Source organism: Stenella coeruleoalba (genome assembly GCF_951394435.1).
Source record: "Stenella coeruleoalba genome assembly, chromosome: 9".
Classification (NCBI taxonomy): domain Eukaryota; kingdom Metazoa; phylum Chordata; class Mammalia; order Artiodactyla; family Delphinidae; genus Stenella; species Stenella coeruleoalba.
In genome coordinates, this window is record NC_137155.1 from 69,325,142 (window position 1) to 69,345,300 (window position 20,159).

A 20,159-nucleotide genomic window follows, 5' to 3' on the forward strand; every position below is an offset into this window, starting at 1 on the left:
CTTTGGGTAGTATAGTCATTTTCACAGTATTAATTCTTCCAATCCAAGAACATGGTATATCTCTCCATCTGTTGGTGTCATCTTTAATTTCTTTTATCAGTGTCTTATAGTTTTCTGCGTATGGGTCTTTTGTCTTACAGGTATTTTATTCTTTTGTTGCAATGGTAAATGGGAGTGTTTCCTTAATTTCTCTTCCAGATTTTTCATCATTAGTGTACAGAAATGCAAGAGATTTCTGTGCATTAATTTTGTATCCTGCAACTTTAGCAAATTCATTGATTAGCTCTAGTAGTTTTATGGTGGCATCTTTAGGATTTTCCATGTGTAGTATCATGTTACCTACAAACAGTGACAGTTTTACTTCTTCTTTTCCAATTTGTATTCCTTTTATTTCTTTTTCTTCTCTGATTGCCATGACTAGGACTTCCAAAACTCTGTTGAATAATAGTGGCAAGAGTGGACATCCTTGTCTTATTCCTGATCTTAGAGGAAATGCTTTCAGTTTTTCACCATTGAGAATGATGTTTGCTGTGGGTTTGTCGTCTATTGCCTTGTATTATGTTGAGGTAGGTTCCCTCTGTGCCCAGTTTCTGGAGAGTTTTATCATAAATAGGTGTTGAATTTTGTCAAAAGCTTTTTCTGCATGTATTGAGATGATCATATGGTTTTTCTCCTTCAATTTGTTAGTGTGGTGTATCACATTGATTGATTTGCATATATTGAAGAATCCTTGCATCCCTGGGGTAAATCCCACTTGATCATGGTGTATGATCCTTTTAATGTGTTGTTGGATTCTGTTTGCTAGTATTTTGTTGAGGATTTTTGCATCTATATTCATCAGTGATATTGGTCTGTAATTTCGTTTTTTTGTAGTATCTTTGTCTGGTTTTGGTATCAGGGTGATGGTGGCCTCGTAGAAGGAGTTTGGGAGTGTTCCTTCCTCTGCAATTTTTTGGAAGAGTTTGAGAAGGACGGGTGTTAGCTCTTTTCTAAATGTTTGATAGAATTCACCTGTGAAGCCATCTGGTCCTGATCTGGTCCTGGTCGATTTCCTCTTTTATAGCTGTTAGCAGTTGCCTTATATATTGAGGTGCTCCTATGTTGGGTGCATATATATTTATAATTGTTATATCACCTTCTTGGATTGATCCCTTGATCATTATGTAGTATCTTTCCTTGTCTCTTGTAACATTCTTTATTTTAAAGTCTGTTTTATTTAATATGAGTATTGCTACTACAGCTTTCTTTTGATTTCCATTTGCATGGAATACCTTTTTCCAGTCCCTCACTTTCAGTCTGTATGTGTCCCTAGATCTGAAGTGGGTCTCTTGTAGACAGCATATATATGGGTCTTGTTTTTGTATCCATTCAGCAAGCCTGTGTCTTTTGGTTGGAGCATTTAATCCATTTATGTTTAAGGTAATTATCGTTATGTATGTTCCTGTGACAATTTTGTTAATTGTTTTGGGTTTGTTTTTGTAGGTCCTTTTATTCTCTTGTGTTTCCCACTTAGAGAAGTTCCTTTAGCATTTTTTGTAGAGCTGGTTTGGTGGTGTTGAATTCTCTTAGCTTTTGCTTGTATGTAAAGCTTTTGATTTCTGCATTGAATCTGAATGAAATAATTGCAGCATAGAGTAATTTTGGTTGTAGGTTCTTCCCTTTCATCGCTTTAAGTATATCATGCCACTCGCTTCTGGCTTTTAGAGTTTCTGTTGAGAAATCAGCCGTTAACCTTATGGGAGTTCCCTTGTATATTATTTGTCATTTTTCCCTTGCTGCTTTGAATAATTTTTCTTTGTCTTTAATTTTTCCAATTTGATTACTATGTGTCTCAGTGTGTTTTTCCTTGGGTTTATCCTGTATGGGACTCACTGTGCTTCCTGGACTTGGCTGGCTATTTCCTTTCCCATGTTAGAGAAATTTTCGACTATAATCTGTTCACATATTTTCTCGGGTCCTTTCTCTCTCTGTTCCTCTTCTGGGACCCCTATAATGTGAATGTTGTTGCGTTTAATGTTGTCCCACAGGTCTCTTAGACTGTCTTCATTTCTTTTCATTATTCTCTCTTTATTCTGTTCTGTAGCAGTGAATTCCACCATTCTGTCTTCCAAGTCACTTATCCGTTCTTCTGCCTCAGTTATTCTGCTATTGATTCCTTCTGTTGTAGTTTTCATTTCAGTTATTGTATTGTTCATCTCTGTTTGTTTGTTCTTTAATTCTTCTAGGTCTTTGTTAAACATTTCTTGCATCTTCTTGATCTTTGCCTCCATTCTTATTCTGAGGTCCTGGATCATCTTCACTATCATTATTCTGAATTCTTTTTCGGGAAAGTTGCCTATCTCCACTGCATTTAGTTGTTTTTCTGTGGTTTTATCTTGTTCCTTCATCTGGTACATAACCCTTTGCCTTTTCATCTTGTCTATCTTTATGTGAATCTGGTTTTTGTTCCACAGGCTGCAGGATTGTAGTTTTTTTTGCCTCTGCTGTCTGCCCTCTGGTGGATGAGGCTATTTAAGAGGCTTGTATAAGTTTCCTTATGGGAGGGACTGGTGGTGGGTAGTGCTGGCTGTTGCTCTGGTTAGTAGAGCTCAGTAAAACTTTAATCTCCTTGACTGCTGATGGGTGGGGCTCGGTTCCCTCCCTGTTGGTTGTTTGGCCTGAGGCAGCACAACACTGGAGCCTACCTGGGCTGTTTGGTGGGGCCAATGACAGACTCCGGGAGTTCTCACGCCAAGGCGCACCCCCAGAACCTCCGCCATCAGTGTCCTCATCCCCACGGTGAGCCACAGCCACACCCCGCCTCCGCAGGAGACCCTCCAACACTAGAAAGTAGGTCTGGCTCAGTCTCCCCTGGGGTCACTGCTCCTTCCACTGGGTCCCGATACTCACACTACTTTCTGTGTGTCCTCCAAGAGTGGACTCTCTGTTTCTCCCAGTCCTGTTGAAATTCTGCAGTGAAATCCCACTAGGCTTCAAAGTCTGATTCTCTAGGAATTCCTCCTTCCGTTGCTGGACCCCCAGGTTGGGAAGCCTGACGTGGGGCTCAGAACCTTCACTCCAGTGGGTGGACTTCTGTGGTCTAAGTGTTCTCCAGTCTGTTTGTCACCCACCCAGCAGTTACGGGATTTGATTTTACTGTGATTGCGCTCCTCCTACCGTCTCATTGTGGCTTCTCCTTTGTCTTTGGATGTGGGGTACCCTTTCTGGTGAGCTCCAGTGTCCTCCTGTCAATGATTGTCCAGAAGCTAGCCGTGACTCTGGCATTCTCACAAGAGGGAGTGAGAGCACGTCCTTCTCTCTGCCTACTTGGTTCGTTATTAATCTCCACTTCTTACTCTTCCACCATGTTGAAGCTCCTCCCCCATACATTTTTGTATGAGTTGTGCATATCACAAAGGTGCCACACCTAAGGTGATACCATTAATATCATAGACGTAGTAGATTTGCGTATTTATTATAACATCTGTCTGGCAGGTGTAGTCTGTACCAAGGTACTGAAATAGTTAATAATGGCCCTAATATAGTTGATTACTATTGTTATGTCTATGGTATTAGATTTCCCAAGGAGAGAGTGTTAAGAGAGAGGCATGAGAGGCCTAGGGTAGCTCTTTAAGGATCAAAAACAACATTTAAGGAAGAAGTGGAAACTGCAAAGGAGACTGAAAGATCATGGTCAGAGAAGTAGGAGGAAAACCAGATGCTTATGCTATTTTGAAGGCCAAGGAAAGAGCATAATAAGGGCAGAATGGTAAACTATGTCAAATGGTGCTGAGAAATCAGGCAACCTAAGGACCAAGAACTGTCTCTGGATTAGGAGCCAGGACATTATTGGTTACCTTGGGAATAGAAATAGTGAAGGAAATCTGGCTGTCATGGATGGAGAAGTGAATAGAAGATGATATTTGATTGTGAAAAGGTGAGGTGGCATGGTAACTGGAGGGAGATACAGAATTGAGAGGAGTTTCCCCCTTTTACTAGAGGCAGCAGAGTCATGAATGTATTTAAATGCTGAATATAAGAAGCTAGCAGAAAGGTCAAGTTCCAGGAGTGGAGTGGTGGTGATTGATAGAACAAGGTCTCTTGGAAGTTTGGGAGAAAATGGGATGGGACATGGGGCCTCCTCACATCTCCAGTGTCACACATGTACAACTTAACAGTGTCCTTCTGGAGGCTACTTCTCTTACAGGGCAGGAATTTCAGGCCAAGTAAGTGGAAAAAATTATTTTGAGAGACAGAATCTTGTGGCCTCAAATTACACACGGTAAGTGGTCATCTACTCTGTGTATCGTTAGTCTTAACCAGCTGTTGTCCAATTTACAAGCGCCTTTACCTTCATTAACTCTGCTCTCTGTGCGTCAATAACATAACTTTTTCGTTGATTTCAAGCTACAGGTACCTTCTAAAGCTGCAATTATTTTTAAGTTATCTAAGTTCTCTTGAGATTTCATTGCACACTTTTACTTTCTGCCACTATTTGGTTCCTAGAACCATAAATAAAGTAATACCTGGTTTCTACTTTCCAAGTACCCATAGGATCTGAATCTAGATGTCTCATGTCCCATCCATCTAATGTATTATTTCAGTCATTCTCAGACTTACGTCCTTCAAAGTATCAAAATGACATATTATCTTTCTTCCTAACATCAAAAAATATTTTCTCCTTAGTCATTTTATAGCTTGTATAACTTTCAGGATATATAATTGTTTAAAGTTCCTTTCTACATGCTGAGGGGTTTATGTGTGTAGGGCAGATTCTCCATAATTCACACATTTGGAATCTCCATAATTTCTTTTAGAGCATTTGGGTGCTATTTTTGGAACTAGAGTTTATTGTTATTATATGAATCCATTATTCTTTAATCTATTTGAAAGAAACAATGCAGTGTGTATGAATTAAAATTTCATCATGATAGTCTTAGTAGAATAAAAAAGCATAGTTTAAACGGTGGAAGAAACTGACTCTGAGAACAGAAAGAGTTTGTCTCAGAGGTCATTTTAAGAATGATGAGACTGAAGTCAAGAAAGATTGATGACATTGGCTGGGCCACTCAGTAGGTTGTCAGCAGCATTGAATTAGAATTGAATTCAGGTCTTCTGACTCTTAGTTAGAACTGCACTTTTTGTCATGATACTTAGAAAGAAATATTCTTGTTATTTCTAAAATATGCCAGTATAATCAATTTAAAGGTAAAAAATGTAAATAGTACACACACGTTTTTGGCTACATAATACCTATGAATAGGTTAACTAACCTTTTTTCCCATCGAATTTTTTTGTTCTAGGCTAATAAACCAGTGACTTGCTGTCAGTTGATAAGATAGAAACTAAAAGTCATAAATTTCTTTCCAGAAGGCTTTCAGGGTAATTAACAAAATACTTCCGGCTCGCGTGAAGTTTCACTCTATCCAATGATTTGTAATTTCTTTCATTTCACTGAAACAATATGATGTGCTATAATAAGAATTCAGTCTGTTGTGATATTATTGCCTAGGAATATTCATCAGACTCATAAACTTAGACACGATTGGGTCTGTCCTCTTCAGAGCCTTTCAGACTCCATTTTCCCATTAACTCATCCCTGTTGTGACATTTATGCCTTAGAAATGCCTTTTTATTTCCATAGACTTAAGACAGCTGTTTGTATTATTCATCCCACGATGCCATTTATTTCATGAGCAGAAATCATGACCTTTGTTTTGTGTCTTCTCTTCTGTTATTTTGGTTGGTTCATGAGATTGAGTCATTGGACTCCTGAGGGCAGTGTGAGGTGGGCAGCCTTGGTTTTGTGGACCCTGATTTGCCCTTTGGTGGGCATCCATTCACACATGGTTTTATTCAAATCCCTTTTACCACAATAACCTTGAAAATCTTAATTTTACGGTATATCCTTTAGGAAGAGGAAGCATCTAGCAATTTCAAGTCTGTACAGTGGTGATGAGGGAAGAGAAATAGGAAATTGCATTTTTCATTTGCCTCCTTTTGTTGTGATGCAGTGTAGCTGTATCTGAATTTCTCAAAAATAATGCTTGCTAAAAGTTTTGAAATAGTGTAGAAATTCAGAGTGAAAGCAATAGAAATTTGTGCAAAATAGAAGCCTGCATTTTTTAAAAGCAAATTCAATAGGGAAATTTTTGTGTTGGTTGTGGTCACTCAGAACAATCATCTGAATCTCTTGACCCAAAAAGTATTTCTTATTATTGCTGATGTGTTTATCATTGACATGATGGAGTCAGGCTGGTATTAGTCTTTAGCCATTTTATGAAAGGATGGCAGATGCATTGTGGAGTGGGAGAAGTAGAGCTGGCCCTAGAGAAGTAACAGGTGATTTTAAATTTCTTCTGCTTCTCAGAGAATCCAGTTTCTCCCTCATCTTACACTTACTTTTGTGCTGGCTTGTTAGAGTTGCAAAAATTAGAACTTATGTGAGGGCTTCCCTGGTGGCGCAGTGGTTGAGAGTCCGCCTGCCGATGCAGGGGACACGGGTTCGTGACCCGGTCCGGGAAGATCCCATGTGCCACGGAGTGGCTGGGCCCATGAGCCATGGCCGCTGAGCCTGCGCGTCCGGAGCCTGTGCTCCACAATGGGAGAGGCCACGACAGTGAGAGGCCCGCGTACCGCAAACAAAACAAAACAAACTTACTTGACTACCTTGCAGTCGAAGTGGATATTGTGTCTTTGTTTTATTCACTATTGTTATCATTGTACTGAATACAGTGGAACATAGTAGGTGGCGCATAAATGTTTGTTGAACGAGTAAATGAATTCTCTTGAACATTGATTTACAATCATTAAACAATCTTCTTTATGATCTGTCTCTCAGAAATAAACCATAAGCCAAGTTCAGTTAGCTGAATAGAGAAGGTCATTACTTGTAGTTTTTCTGGATTAATAAAATAAAGGCTTATAATTATTTGTCCCTGATTCTTACAATTAGTTAACTTTCAGGAGAACCACTGAACTGAAAGTTTTAGTTTTTTGTTTTTAAAAAAGGTATTAGCTGTAGGAATGGGTTTATACAGATACATGCCCATTTTCCTTTTTCTTTTAAATAGTTGTAAAATCAAGAAATCCAACCATCCATTTTTATTTTTCACTGATTAATACGCAGAGTGTTCATTTTTCTAACAAACTATTGAGATTTCAAGGTTCTGTTACTCTTATGTCCTACTGACACCCAAATTGTCTCCACTTATTTTGATTTAAAATAACTATGATCATAACAATGATATAATAAAATAATAAGTGCCCTCATATACCAAAGTCAACAGCATTTATGTTGTTGTTAACAGTCTATATTTGAAATGAAACAAAATTATTCTAAAGTGTACTTGAATATACCTTAAAAATTTAGTTGCTATTAGAAGGTTAATATTCTTAGCACATAAAAAATGTATTATAAAATTGTAGGGTTATATTCTTTTTTTTAAGTCTAAGTTTCCTTTGTTTTATTTATTTATTTACTATTTATTTTTATTATTTTTGGCTGCATTGGGTCTTTGTTGCTGCATACGGGCTTTCTCTAGTTGCAGTGAGTGGGAGCTACTCTTTATTGCGGTGCGCATGCTTCTCATTGTGGTGGCTTCTCTTGTTGCGGAGCATGGGTTCTAGGTGTGTGGGCTTCAGTAGTTGTGGCTCGTGGGCTGTAGAGCGCAGGCTCAGTAGTTGTGGTGCAAGGGCTTAGTTGCTCTGCGGCATGTGGGATCTTCCCGGACCAGGGATCGAACCCATGTCCCTTGCATTGGCAGGCAGATTCTTAACCACTGTGCCACCAGGGAAGTCCAGGGTTATATTCTTTTTTTGTTTTTGCGGTACGCGGGCCTCTCACTGTTGTGGCCTCTCTCGCTGCGGAGCACAGGCTCCCGACGCACAGGCTCATGGACCCAGCCGCTCCGTGGCATGTGGGATCTTCCCGGACCCGGGGCACGAACCCATGTCCCCTGCATCGGCAGGCGGACTCTCAACCACTGCACCACCAAGGAAGCCCCAGGGTCATATTCTTAATGGCATTTCAAAGAGATTTTTCAATCATGTCATTTGAATCATCTGGTAAAAATTGGGTTACTCTAGAATATATTTTACAATTTATTTTAATTATTGGGGAAAAATACTGATATTAAAACAATATTTATTTATACTTGATAAGCCTAACTCTTGTTCTTAGTGATGTAAAATGCATCTGTGTGCCTTATTCCTCTATAGCTTAATTGATTTCTAAATGATGCTGTTTTTGTAGTCATGATGTGATTATTAAAATCTAAGTCCTTATTGAATAATAGATTAAGAGATATCCTTTATTAACACAATGTGACCACCTCTGAATATTGTCCAACGTGAAGAATGTTCCAACATAAAAATGTCTTTAAAAATTTGAACATGTTGGGGCTTCCCTGGTGGCGCAGTGGTTGAGAGTCCGCTTGCTGATGCAGGGGACACGGGTTTGTGCCCCGGTCCACGAGGGTCCCACATGCCGCGGAGCGGCTGGGCCCGTGAGCCATGGCTGCTGAGCCTGCGCGTCCGGAGCCTGTGCTCCGCAACAGGAGAGGCCACAACAGTGAGAGGCCCGTGTACTGCAAAAAAAAAAAAAAAAATTTTTGAACATGTAGCTTCAATATTGCCTAGCATCTTAATGTTAAAATTGCAGAGCTGTTGTAAATAAAACGTCACATAGCCTTTCGGATTATGTAGGACATTTTTCTGAAACTGATCACAAGGAAACCAAGTGAGAAAGTATGATAGTTCAGAATTCATCACCACTAATGAAAACTTTAAAGTTCGTTTGCCATTAAAGGATTAGTAGCATATTTATTTACAAAGGAGAGGGCAGGATTATCTAGATTTTGATTACAGATTCTCTCTCTCTTTCTCTCTGCCTGTTTTGGAAATAATATTTGAGTTAACTTCTGAACTGGGACAAGGCAAAAATATTTCTAATTTAAAAATATCCAAAATTACTATTTTTGCTCTTCTGTCCTTATATGCAAATAATATTTCTACTTTTTAAGCATTTAGTTATCACCTAGTAGTAAGCTAGGGTACTTTGTGGGGGTGGAAAATAGGTAGATGACAAGGCCCACGAGCTTACAATCTTACTAGAGAAATCTGAAGCAGTTAGAGAACGGCATCATATCATGTAAAACCACACACAGATCACATATAACCTAGGCCTTGGAGAACTGAGAAGTTAACGTGGGTCAAAGTGTTCAAAGATGGAACTTGAGTGGGCCTGTGGATTGGGTTGGATAGCTTGGGAAGAGAAGTGTGTGCCTATATATTGGAGGAGGTGTGTGTGTGTGTGTATGTATGTGTGTGTCTGTGTGTGTGTGTGTGTGTGTGTGTGTGTGTATGTTTATATGGTATTGATAAGGAATGGAAAACAAAAGAAAAAGAGAAGAATATGGATAAATGACAACAGTGCTATATCATAAAATGTCTTATAATGGGGTTTGAACTTGGTCTTATGTATACAATAGAGAGACATTGGAAGTTCTTTAAAGTAAGGTCAAATTCTCAACTACTTAAAATATTAGCCCCATCCTTTTTTCCTATTACTTTCAAACTTTTCTAACTTTCCTACAGATGAAGATTTTTCCCCCTAGTGTCACTAGTTCACATCACTGGAACAATTTTATCATTCTCTATCATTTCTTAACTGCCTTCTGTTTGGTGATTATGTACATATGTCCTGCTACATCTTGTTTCTGCTACTAATAGTGAAATGTACTTAACTATATTTTTCTGTCTTCTGTCATAAATATCTAAGGAGAAAGTTGGGTCTGGTATTTTCTTTATATTTCTGCCTGTTCACTATAATGAACACTCTATAATTGATAATGATTATCAATATAAGTATAGCTTTAGTTGACTGAAAATAGAATAGTTCTCGGTTGAATATTTATGAGGATCTATTTTATCATGTACATAAAATTTAAGCTGCTCTTAAAATTATAACAGAGAGCACATATTCCTCAGCTAAAGTTAATATAGTAAGAACTGTCTTTCTCTCATACTGTTTTTCTTCCTAAAAATGATAGTTTTTCATGCCCATGATGGAAATACAAAGCACTGGGGCTCTGGCACTGCAGAAAATGCTCAAGACCTTCTAGGCATAACAAATAATAGCACTACAGAGAAGAATACAGGTTCTTTCTGCATCAGGGAACTGAGTGGCATCATATCTAAAAGCACTGATGCAATAATTGTACAGAATTCCTAGTGCAGGTTGGGTGTATAAGGGCCATGTAAAAATGGGAACATTTGTTTCCCTGAATTATGAATTCTAGCATGCATGAATATTTTCCCATGCTACCCACCAAATTCTTTATTAGTAGCTAAAAAGTTACTACCATAATAATATTTTTTCCTAGTTCATTCTCTTAAAAGTCAAGCCGCTAGACTCAAAATATATAAAAATGATGTATAACTAAATCATTTTGTTGCTGAAAATCAGAAATTGTAAATTTAAATGCACAGTTAATTATAGCCATTTAAACGTAAGCCTAGAGTGTGATTAAAAATAATAGCAAAACACTTCTGTACTGGGTTGAATTTAAAAGCCAGTGTTTTTATGCATGTAAAGCATAGCAAAAACAACTACAAAGAGAAAACTAGATTTGTGTTTATTTCACAAGTCTTTAAGACTAAAACCTTAGCCATACTAGATGCAATTAAAAGGTTTTTAAAGCATACAGTACAACTCGTTGTACACAGTAGATGCTTATTAAGTAAGCATGTTCAGTGATGGATCATTCAGAATTGCAAACTGGTGGCATACTAAAATGTCTTCCTAAATTTTAAGTTTCATATATTTGAAACAGGAACTTGAAACAAATGTAGTGGCCTCTAAAAGAAATCTATGAATTATTTATAATTGAGAATAGAACATAAAAAGGAATAACAGGGCACAGATATCCATAATTTGATCGTTTGAAATGGAAGCAGAGCATCAAGTCTGTCTGATTAAAACTAAAAGTGCTATTATGGGAGACCTTCAAGATGGCGGAGGAGTAAGACATGGAGATCACCTTCCTCCCCACAGATAGATAAAAAACATGTCTACATGTGGAACAACTCCTACAGAACACCTACTGAATGCTGGCAGAAGACCTCAGACTTCCCCAAAGGCAAGAAACTCCCCGTGTACCTGGGTAGGGCAAAAGAAAAAAGAAAAAAACAAAGATAAAAGAATAGGGATGGGACCTGCACCTCTGGGAGGGAGCTGTGAAGGAGGAAAGGTTTCCACACACTAGGAAGCCCCTTCACTGGCAGGGTTGGGGGTGGGTGGGGGGAAAGCTTCAGAGCCATGGAGGAGAGCACAGCAACAGGGGTGCAGAGGGCAAAGGAGAGAGATTCCCACACAGAGAATTGGTGCCGACCAGCACTCACCAACCTGAGACGCTTGTCTGCTCACCTGCTGGGGCGGGTGGGGGCTGGGAGCTGAGGCTCGGGCTTCGGAGGTCAGATCCCAGGGAGAGGACTGGGGTTGGCTGCGTGAACACAGCCTGAAGGGGCCTAGTGCACCACAGCTAGCTGGGAGGGAGTCAGGGAAAAAGTCTGGAGCTGCTGAAGAGGCAAGAGACAATTGTTTCAGGGTGTGCTAGGAGAGGGATTCCTACTCTGTGCTCCCACAGAAGGCAGAGCACCGCCTAAGCAAGCTCCAGAGATGGGCACAAGCCATGGTTATCAGACCCCAGAGACGAGCATGAAACGCTAATGCTGACACCGCTCCCACCAAGAATCCTGTGTGCAAGCACAGGTCACTACCCATACCCTCCCAGGAGCCTGTGCAGTACACCACTGTCAGGGTCCTGAGATCCAGGGACAACTTCCCTGGGAGAACACATGGCGTGCCTCAGGCTGTTGCAGTGTCATGCTGGCCTCTGCCGCAGCAGGCTTGCCCCACATTCCAGTTATGACTACCATACCCCTCACTCTCCATGGCCTGAGTGAGCAAGAGAGCCCTAATCAGCTGCTTCTTTAACCCCGTCCTGTCTGGGCGGGAACGGAAGCCTGAGGGCAACCTACGCACAGAGGTGGGGCCAAAACCAAAGCTGAACCCCAGGAGCTGTGTGAACAAAGAAGAGAAAGGGAAATTTCTCTGTGCAGCCTCAGGAGCAGCGGATTAAATCCCCACAATCAATTTGATGAACCCTGCATCTCTGGAATACCGGAATGGACAACAAATGTTCTCAAAATTGACGCAGTGGACATTGAGAGCAACTGTAGACTTGGGGCTTGCTTTCTGTGTCTGATTTGTTTCTGGTTTTTATGTTTATCTTAGTTTAGTTTTTAGTGCTTGTTTTCATTGGTGGATTTGTTTATTGGTCTGGTTACTCTCTTCTTTTTATTTTTTAAAATTTTATTATTCTATAAATTTTTAAATTTATTCTGTTTTGTTCCATTTTTTCTCTTTTTGTGAGTGTGTATGTTTCTTTGTGTGATTTGTCTGCTTAGATTTTCTTATACCTTTTGTCCTAGGGTTCTGATCATTCTTATTTTTGCTTTCTTTTTATGAGCGTGTGTATGTATGTTTCTTTGTGTGATTTTCTCTGTTTAGTTTTGCTTTTATCATTAGGTTTGGGATTCTATCTGTTTTTTTTTTTTCTTTACTTTTCTTTCTTCTTTTTCTTCTGAGCCATGTGGCTGGCAGGGTCTTGGTGCTCTGGCTGGGTGTCAGGCCTGAGCCTCCAAGGTGGGAGAGCCGAGTCCAGGACATCGGACCACCAGAGACCTCCTGGCCCCACATTATATCAGTCGGCGAGAGCTCTCTGAGACATCATGTCTCAACACTAAGACCCAGTTCCAGCCAATGGCCAGCAAGCTCCATTGCTGGACATCCCATACCAAACAACTAGCAAGACAGGAACACAACCCCACCCATTAACAGAGAGACTGCCTAAAGTCATCCTAAGTTCACAGACACCACAAACCATAGCACTGGACATGGCCCTGCCCAACAGAAGGACAAGATCCAGCCCCACCCACCAGAACACAAGAACAAGTCCCCTCCACCAGGAAACCTACAAAATCCCTTGAACCAACCTCACCCACTGGGTGCAGACACCAAAAACAACAGGAACTACGGACCTGCAACCTGTGAATAGGAGACCCCAAACACAGTAAGTTAAACAGAATGAGAAGACAGAGAAATATGTAGCAGATGAAAGAGCAAGGTAAAAACCCACCAGACCAAATAAATGAAGAGGGAATAGGCAGTCTACATAAAAAAGAATTCAGAGTAATGATAGTAAAGATGATCCAAAATCTTGAAAATAGAATGGAGCAAATAAAAGAAACGTTGTATTTTCTACATCTAGAAGGACCTAGAAGAACTAAAGAGCCTAGAAGAACTAAAGGACCTAGGAGAACTAAACAGCAAAAAAACAATAATGAACAACACAATAAATGAAATTAAAAATTCTCTAGAAGGAATCAATAGCAGAATAACTGATGCAGAAGAACGGATAAGTGACCTGAGAGATAAAATACTGGAAATACTGCCACAGAGGAGAATAAAGAAAAAAGAATGAAAAGAATTGAGGACAGTCGCAGAGACTTCTGGGAAATATTAAACGCACCAACATTTGAATAATAGGGGTCCCAGAAGAAGAAGAGAGAAAGAAAGGGAATGAGAAAATATTTGAAGAGGTTATAGTTGAAAATTCCCTAACATGGGAAAGGGTGTAGCCACCCAAGTCCAAGATGCACAGAGAGTCTCATACAGGATAAATCCAAGGAGAAACATGCCAAGACACATATTAATCAAACTATCAAAAATTAAATACAATGAAAAAATATTAAAAGCAGCAAGGGAAAAACAACAAATAACATACAAGGGAATCAGCATAAGGTTAACAGCTGATCTTTCAGCAGAAGCTCTGCAAGACAGAAGGGAGTGGCAGGACATATTTAAAGTGATGAAAGGGAAAAACCTACAACCAAGGTTACTCTACCCAGCAAGGATCATTCGGATTTGATGGAGAAATTAATACCTTTATAGACAAGCATAAGTTAAGAGAATTCAGCACCACCAAACCAGCTTTACAACAAATGCTAAAGGAACTTCTCTAGGCAGGAAACACAAGAGAAGGAAAAGACCTACAAAAACATATCCGAAACAACTAAGAAAATGGTAATAGGAACATACATATTGATAATTACCTTAAATGTAAATGGATTAAATGCTACAACCAAAAGATACAGGCTGGCTGAATGGATACAAAACAAGACCTGATATATGGTGTCTACAAGAGACCCCCTTCAGAACTAGGGACACAGACAGACTGCAAGCGAGGGGATGGAAAAAGGTATTCCATGCAAATGGAAATCAAAAGAAAGCTGGAGGAGCAGTACTCGTATCAGACAAAATAGACTTTAAAATAAAGACTGTTACAAGAGACAAAGAAAACATAATGATCAGGGATCAATCCAAGAAGAAGATATAACAGTTGTAAATATTTATGCACCCAACATAGGAGGACCTCAATACATAAGGCAAATGTTAACAGCCGTAAAAGAGGAAATCAACAGTAACACACTCATAGTAGAGGGCTTTAACACTTTCATCAATGGACAGATCATCCAAAATGAAAATAAATAATGAAACACAAGCTTTAAATAGTACATTAAACAAGATGGGCTTAATTAACATTTATAGGGCATTCCATCCAAAAACCACAGAATACACTTTCTTCTCAAGTGCTTGTAGAACATTCTTCAGAATAGATCATATCTTGGGTCACAAATCAAGCCTTGGTAAATTTAAGAAAATTGAGATCGTATCAAGTATCTTTTCTGACCACAATGCTATGAGCCTAGATATCAATTACACGAAAAAATCTGTAAAAAATACAAACACATGGAGACTAAACAATACACTACTTAATAACCAAGATATCACTGAAGAAATCAAAGAGGATATCAAAAATACCAAGAAACAAATGACAAGGAAAACACGATGACCCAAAACCTATGGGATGCACCAAAAGCAGTTCTAAGAGGAAAGTTCATAGCAATACGTTCCTACCTTAAGAAACAAGAAACATCTCAAATACACAACCTAACCTTACAACTAAAGCAATTAGAGAAAGAAAAACAAAAAACCCCAAAGTTAGCAGAAGAAAAGAAATCATAAAGATGAGATCAGAAATACATGAAAAAGAAATGAGGACAACAGTAGCAAAGATCAATAAAACTAAAAGCTGGTTCTTTGAGAAGATAAAAAAATTGATAAGCCATTAGCCAGACTCATCAAGAAAAAAAGGAAGCAGACTCAAATCAACAGAATTGGAAATTAAAAAGGAGAAGTAACAATTGACACTGCAGAAATATGAAGGATCATGAGAGATTACTACAAGTAACTATATGCCAATAAAATGGACAACCTGGAAGGAGTGGACAAGTTCCTAGAAAAGTACAACCTTCCAAGACTGAACCAGGAAGAAATAGAAAATATGAACAGACCAATCACAAGCACTGAAATTGAAACTGTGATTAAAAATCTTCCAACAAACAAAAGCCCAGTACAAATGCCTTCACAGGTGAATTCTATCAAACACTTAGAGAAGAGCTGACACCCATTCTTCTCAAACTCTTCCAAAATATAGCAGAGGGAGGAACACTCCCAAACTCATTCTATGAGGCCACCATCACCCTGATACCAACACCAGACAAGATGTCACAAAAAAAAGAAAACTACAGGCCAGTATCACTGGTGAACATAGATGCTATTCACTGATGAACGTAGATGCAAAAATCCTCAACAAAACAGTAGCAAAAAGAATCCAACAGCACATTAAAGTATCATACACCATGATTAGGGGGAGTTTATCCCAGGAATGCAAGGATTCTTCAATATATGCAAATAAATCAATATGATACACCATATTAACAAATTGAAGGATAAAAACCGTATGATCATCTCAATAGATGCAGAAAAATTTTTTGACAAAATTCAACACCCATTTATGATAAAAATTCTCCAAAAAGTAGGCGTAGAGGGAACCTACCTCAACCTAATAAAGGCCATATATGACAGACCCACAGCCAACATCGTTCTCAATGGTGAAAAACTGAAACCATTTCCTCTAAGATTAGGAACAATAGAACAGTGTCCACTCTCACCACTATTGTTCAACATAGTTTTGGAAGTTTTAGCCATAGCAATCAGAGGACAAAAAGAAATTAAAAAATCTAAATCGTTGAAGAAGAAGTAAAACTGTCACTGTTTGCTGATGACATGATACTGTACCTAGAGAATCCTAAGGATGCTATGAGAAACCTACTTGAGCTAATCAATGAATTTGGTAGAGTAGGAGGATACAAAATTAATGCACAGAAATCTCTTGCATTCCTATACACTGACAATGAAAGATCAGAAGGAGAAACTAAGGAAACACTCCCATTTACCACTGCAACAAAAAGAATAAAATTCCTAGGAATAAACCTACCTAAGGAGGTAAAAGACCTGTACTCAGAAAACTATAAGACACTGATTAAAGAAACTGAAGACGTTAAAAACAGATGGAGAGATATACCATGTTCTTGGATTGGAATAATCAACATTGGGAAAATGACTATACTACCCAAAGCAATCTGCAGATTCAGTGCAATCCCCATCAAACTACCAATGGCATTTTCCCCAGAACTGGGACAAAAAATTTTATAAATTGTATGGACACACAAAAGACTCCAAATAGCCAAAGCAATCTTGAGAAAGAAAAACGGAGCTGGAGGAATCAGGCTCCCAGACTTCAGACTACACTACAAAGCTACAGTAATCAAGACAGTATGGTACTGGCACAAAAACAGAAAGAGAGATCAATGGAACAGGATAGAAAGCCTAGAGATAAACCCATGCACATATGGTCACCTTATCTTTGATAAAGGAGGCAGGAATGTACAGTGGAGAAAAGACAGCCTCTTCAATAAGTGGTGCCAGGAAAACTGGACAGCTACATGTAAAAGAAGGAAATTAGAACACTCTAACACCAGACACAAAAATAAACTCTAAATGGATTAAAGACCTAAATGTAAGGCCAGACACTATAAAACTCTTAAGGAAAACATAGGCAGAACACTCTGACATCAATCACAGCAAGATCCTTTTTGACCCACCTCTAGAGATATGGAAATAAAATAAAAAATAAACAAATGTGACCTAATGAAACTTCAAAGCTTTTGCACAGCAAAGGAATCCATAAACAAGACGAAAAGACAACCCTCAGAATGGGAGAAAATATTTGCAAATGAAGCAACTGTCAAAGGATTTATCTCCAAAATATACAAGCAGCTCATGCAGCTCAATATCAAAAAAACAAACAACCCAATCCAAAAATGGGCAGAAGACCTACATAGACATTTCTCCAAAGAAGATATACAGATTGCCAACAAACACATGAAAGGATGTTGTACATCACTAATCATTAGAGAAATGCAAATCAAAACCACGATGAGGTATCATGTCACACCAGTCAGAATGGCCATCATCAAAAAATCTAGAAACAATAAATGCTGGAGAGTGTGTGGAGAATAAGAAACCCTCTTGTACTGTGGTGAGAATGTAAATTGATAAAGCCACTATGGAGAACAGTGTGGAGGTTCTTTAAAAAACTAAAAATAGAATTACCATATGACCCAGCAATCCCACTATTGGGCAGATACCCTAAGAAAACCATAATTCAAAAAGAGACATGTATCACAATGTTCAATGCAGCACTGTTTACAATAGCCTCGACATGGAAGCAACCTAAGTGTCCATTGAAAGATCAATGGATAAGGAAGATATGGCATATATATACAATGGAATATTACGCAGCCATAAAAAGAAATGAAATTGAGTCATTTGTAGTGAGGTGGATGGGTTTAGAGTCTGTCATACAGAGTGAAGTAAGTCAGAAAGAGAAAAACAAATGCCCTATGCTAACACATATATATGGAATCTAAAAACCAAAAAGAATGGTTCTGAAGAACCTAGGGACAGAACAGGAATAAAGACGCAGATGTAGAGAATGGACTTGAGGACATGGTGAGGGGGAAGGGTAAGCTGGGACGAAGTGAGAGAGTGGCATGGACATATATACACTACCAAATGTAAAATAGATAGCTAGTGGGCAGCAGCCGCATAGCACAGGGAGATCAGCTTCGTGTGACCACCTAGAGGGGTGGGATAGGGAGGGTGGGAGGGAGATGCAAGAGGGAGGAGATACGGTGATATATGTATATGTATAGCTGATTCCGTTTTGTTACAAAGCAGAAACTAACACACCATTGTAAAGCAATTATACTCCAAGAAAGATATTTTTAAAAAATGTTAAAAAAATAAATAATGTGTTGTTATGAAGTTAGCACATGAATAAAGGAGAAGCCTGGTGAAAAGCATCTTAATATGCTATAGATATTCTCTAGCATTGATATCAACAAGCTGGGATTAGTTTGGACCTACAGCTGCTTGGGTAGGAACCTAGTTAGTTGAAATATTGTATGTGAGAATTGGCTCTCAGGCAGTGGCTGTCACTTTAGAAGATGAAATCTCCTTGGTACTGTTACTGGTAAAGTAAGAGATCAAATAAAAAGAATGAAGCTGAATTGGGATGGATATAGGGGAGTTCAAATGGGCAAAACATCAGCTTTAGAAAATGCAGTGAAGGATCACCAGGCATGTAAACAATGACTATGAGTTAATAGTCATACAAGTGTGAGGACCATGTGGATGCATGAATGCCAAGTGGGCAGGACTCATGAGGTAATTCTGCCATTATATTCTCAATTAATCATTCCTTTACTATGTGTAGTTTTGAATGTTATGAATGCTAGAGTTACAGAAGTCTCTGGAGAGATTTCAGAGTAGGGAAATAAGTGTAAGTAGTTGGGACGTGGCTGGGAATGGTGATCCTGAAAGGTGAACTTTAAAGGGAGACTAGGTAACAGATGCCTTGAAAGGATTTTACCCAGCTTACTATAATCATCCCTTTAAAATCTCCACTTTATATAAAATGTGACAAAACTGATGTAGGACTGAAGAATATGAGCTAGATGTAGGTAAAACTCTCCACATGGTATGAGTTGTGTAGTCCACTTTCAAAATTTGAGTGATGTAATGTGAGCAATGTCCTTCTAAATATTCATTTGAAAGATCAGATGGATTCTTGTTTCTGTGCTAATATGATCCTACATGAAAGTGGAGAGGGCTGTTAGACAACTGACTACTTACTATTCTTTGCTTCCTTTAGTGGAAAAAGGGAGAACAGCAAGGTGGAGCTGAAGACTGAGGGCTGGAGCTCTTTTTTTTTTGGAGCTGTTTCTGCTCAGTCACTTCAGCTCCCATTAATCTCTAACCTTCTTCAGTTATTTTGTTAAAATGAACAATAGCAATAGCAGCGGCAGCATAGCTGATATTTAGTGAATGCTCACTCTGGGCTGCACGCTGTACTAAGTGCTTTACATCCATCTTTTGCCTATTACTGTTGGGTTGGCCAAAAAGTTTGTTCGGGATTTTTGGAACATCTTATAGAAAAATCCAAATGAAAATTTTGACCAACCCAATACTTAACTTCTCTGTGCTTCAGTTTCTTCATTTGTAAAGTATGGAGAATAATAGCATCTACTTCTTATGTTAATCAGATGAGTTCATATATGAAAAGTGTTTAGAACAGTTTTTAGCAAATAGTATTTAATTAATAATAGTTATTATTATCTCAATTTTTAATCTTCGAAAGTAGTGGTTGCTGCTACTTACTCCCCCATTTACAGATAAGCAAACTGAGACTCAAAGAGTTTAATGAACTTTTTTCAAGATCATAAAGATAGTAAGGGACAGAATAAGGACTTAAACTTCCATGTCTTGTGCTTTTTAACCCCTCTGCCATTTGGTCCTCCCCTTCCAGGCACCTAAGCCCCAGCCACACAACATTAAACTTCTCTGATTAGTACCGGATCCTTATGTTGAACACTTCATGAGCTTTCAAGTCTCTATACAGTTTGCTCATTTTATTATTTCCTTTCTCTGAAATGGCTTTCCTAACTTTGTCAAGTAGATATAATTAAAATTATCCTTCAAGACTGAGTTCAGCTGCCACCTTTTCTCTCACCTTCCTTCTCCCATCTTCACAGAGTTAATTGCTTGTCTGTGTTTCTTTTACACTTATCTCACATATCTCTCTTTC

General features: G+C 38.7%; 1 long non-coding RNA gene across 4 annotated transcripts in view; it reads left to right on the forward strand.

Moving 5' to 3' along the window:
* LOC307191226 overlaps positions 1–20,159 on the forward strand; it is a 750,426-nt gene that overhangs the window by 69,577 nt on the left and 660,690 nt on the right. The gene's annotated exons all lie outside the window — the stretch shown is intronic.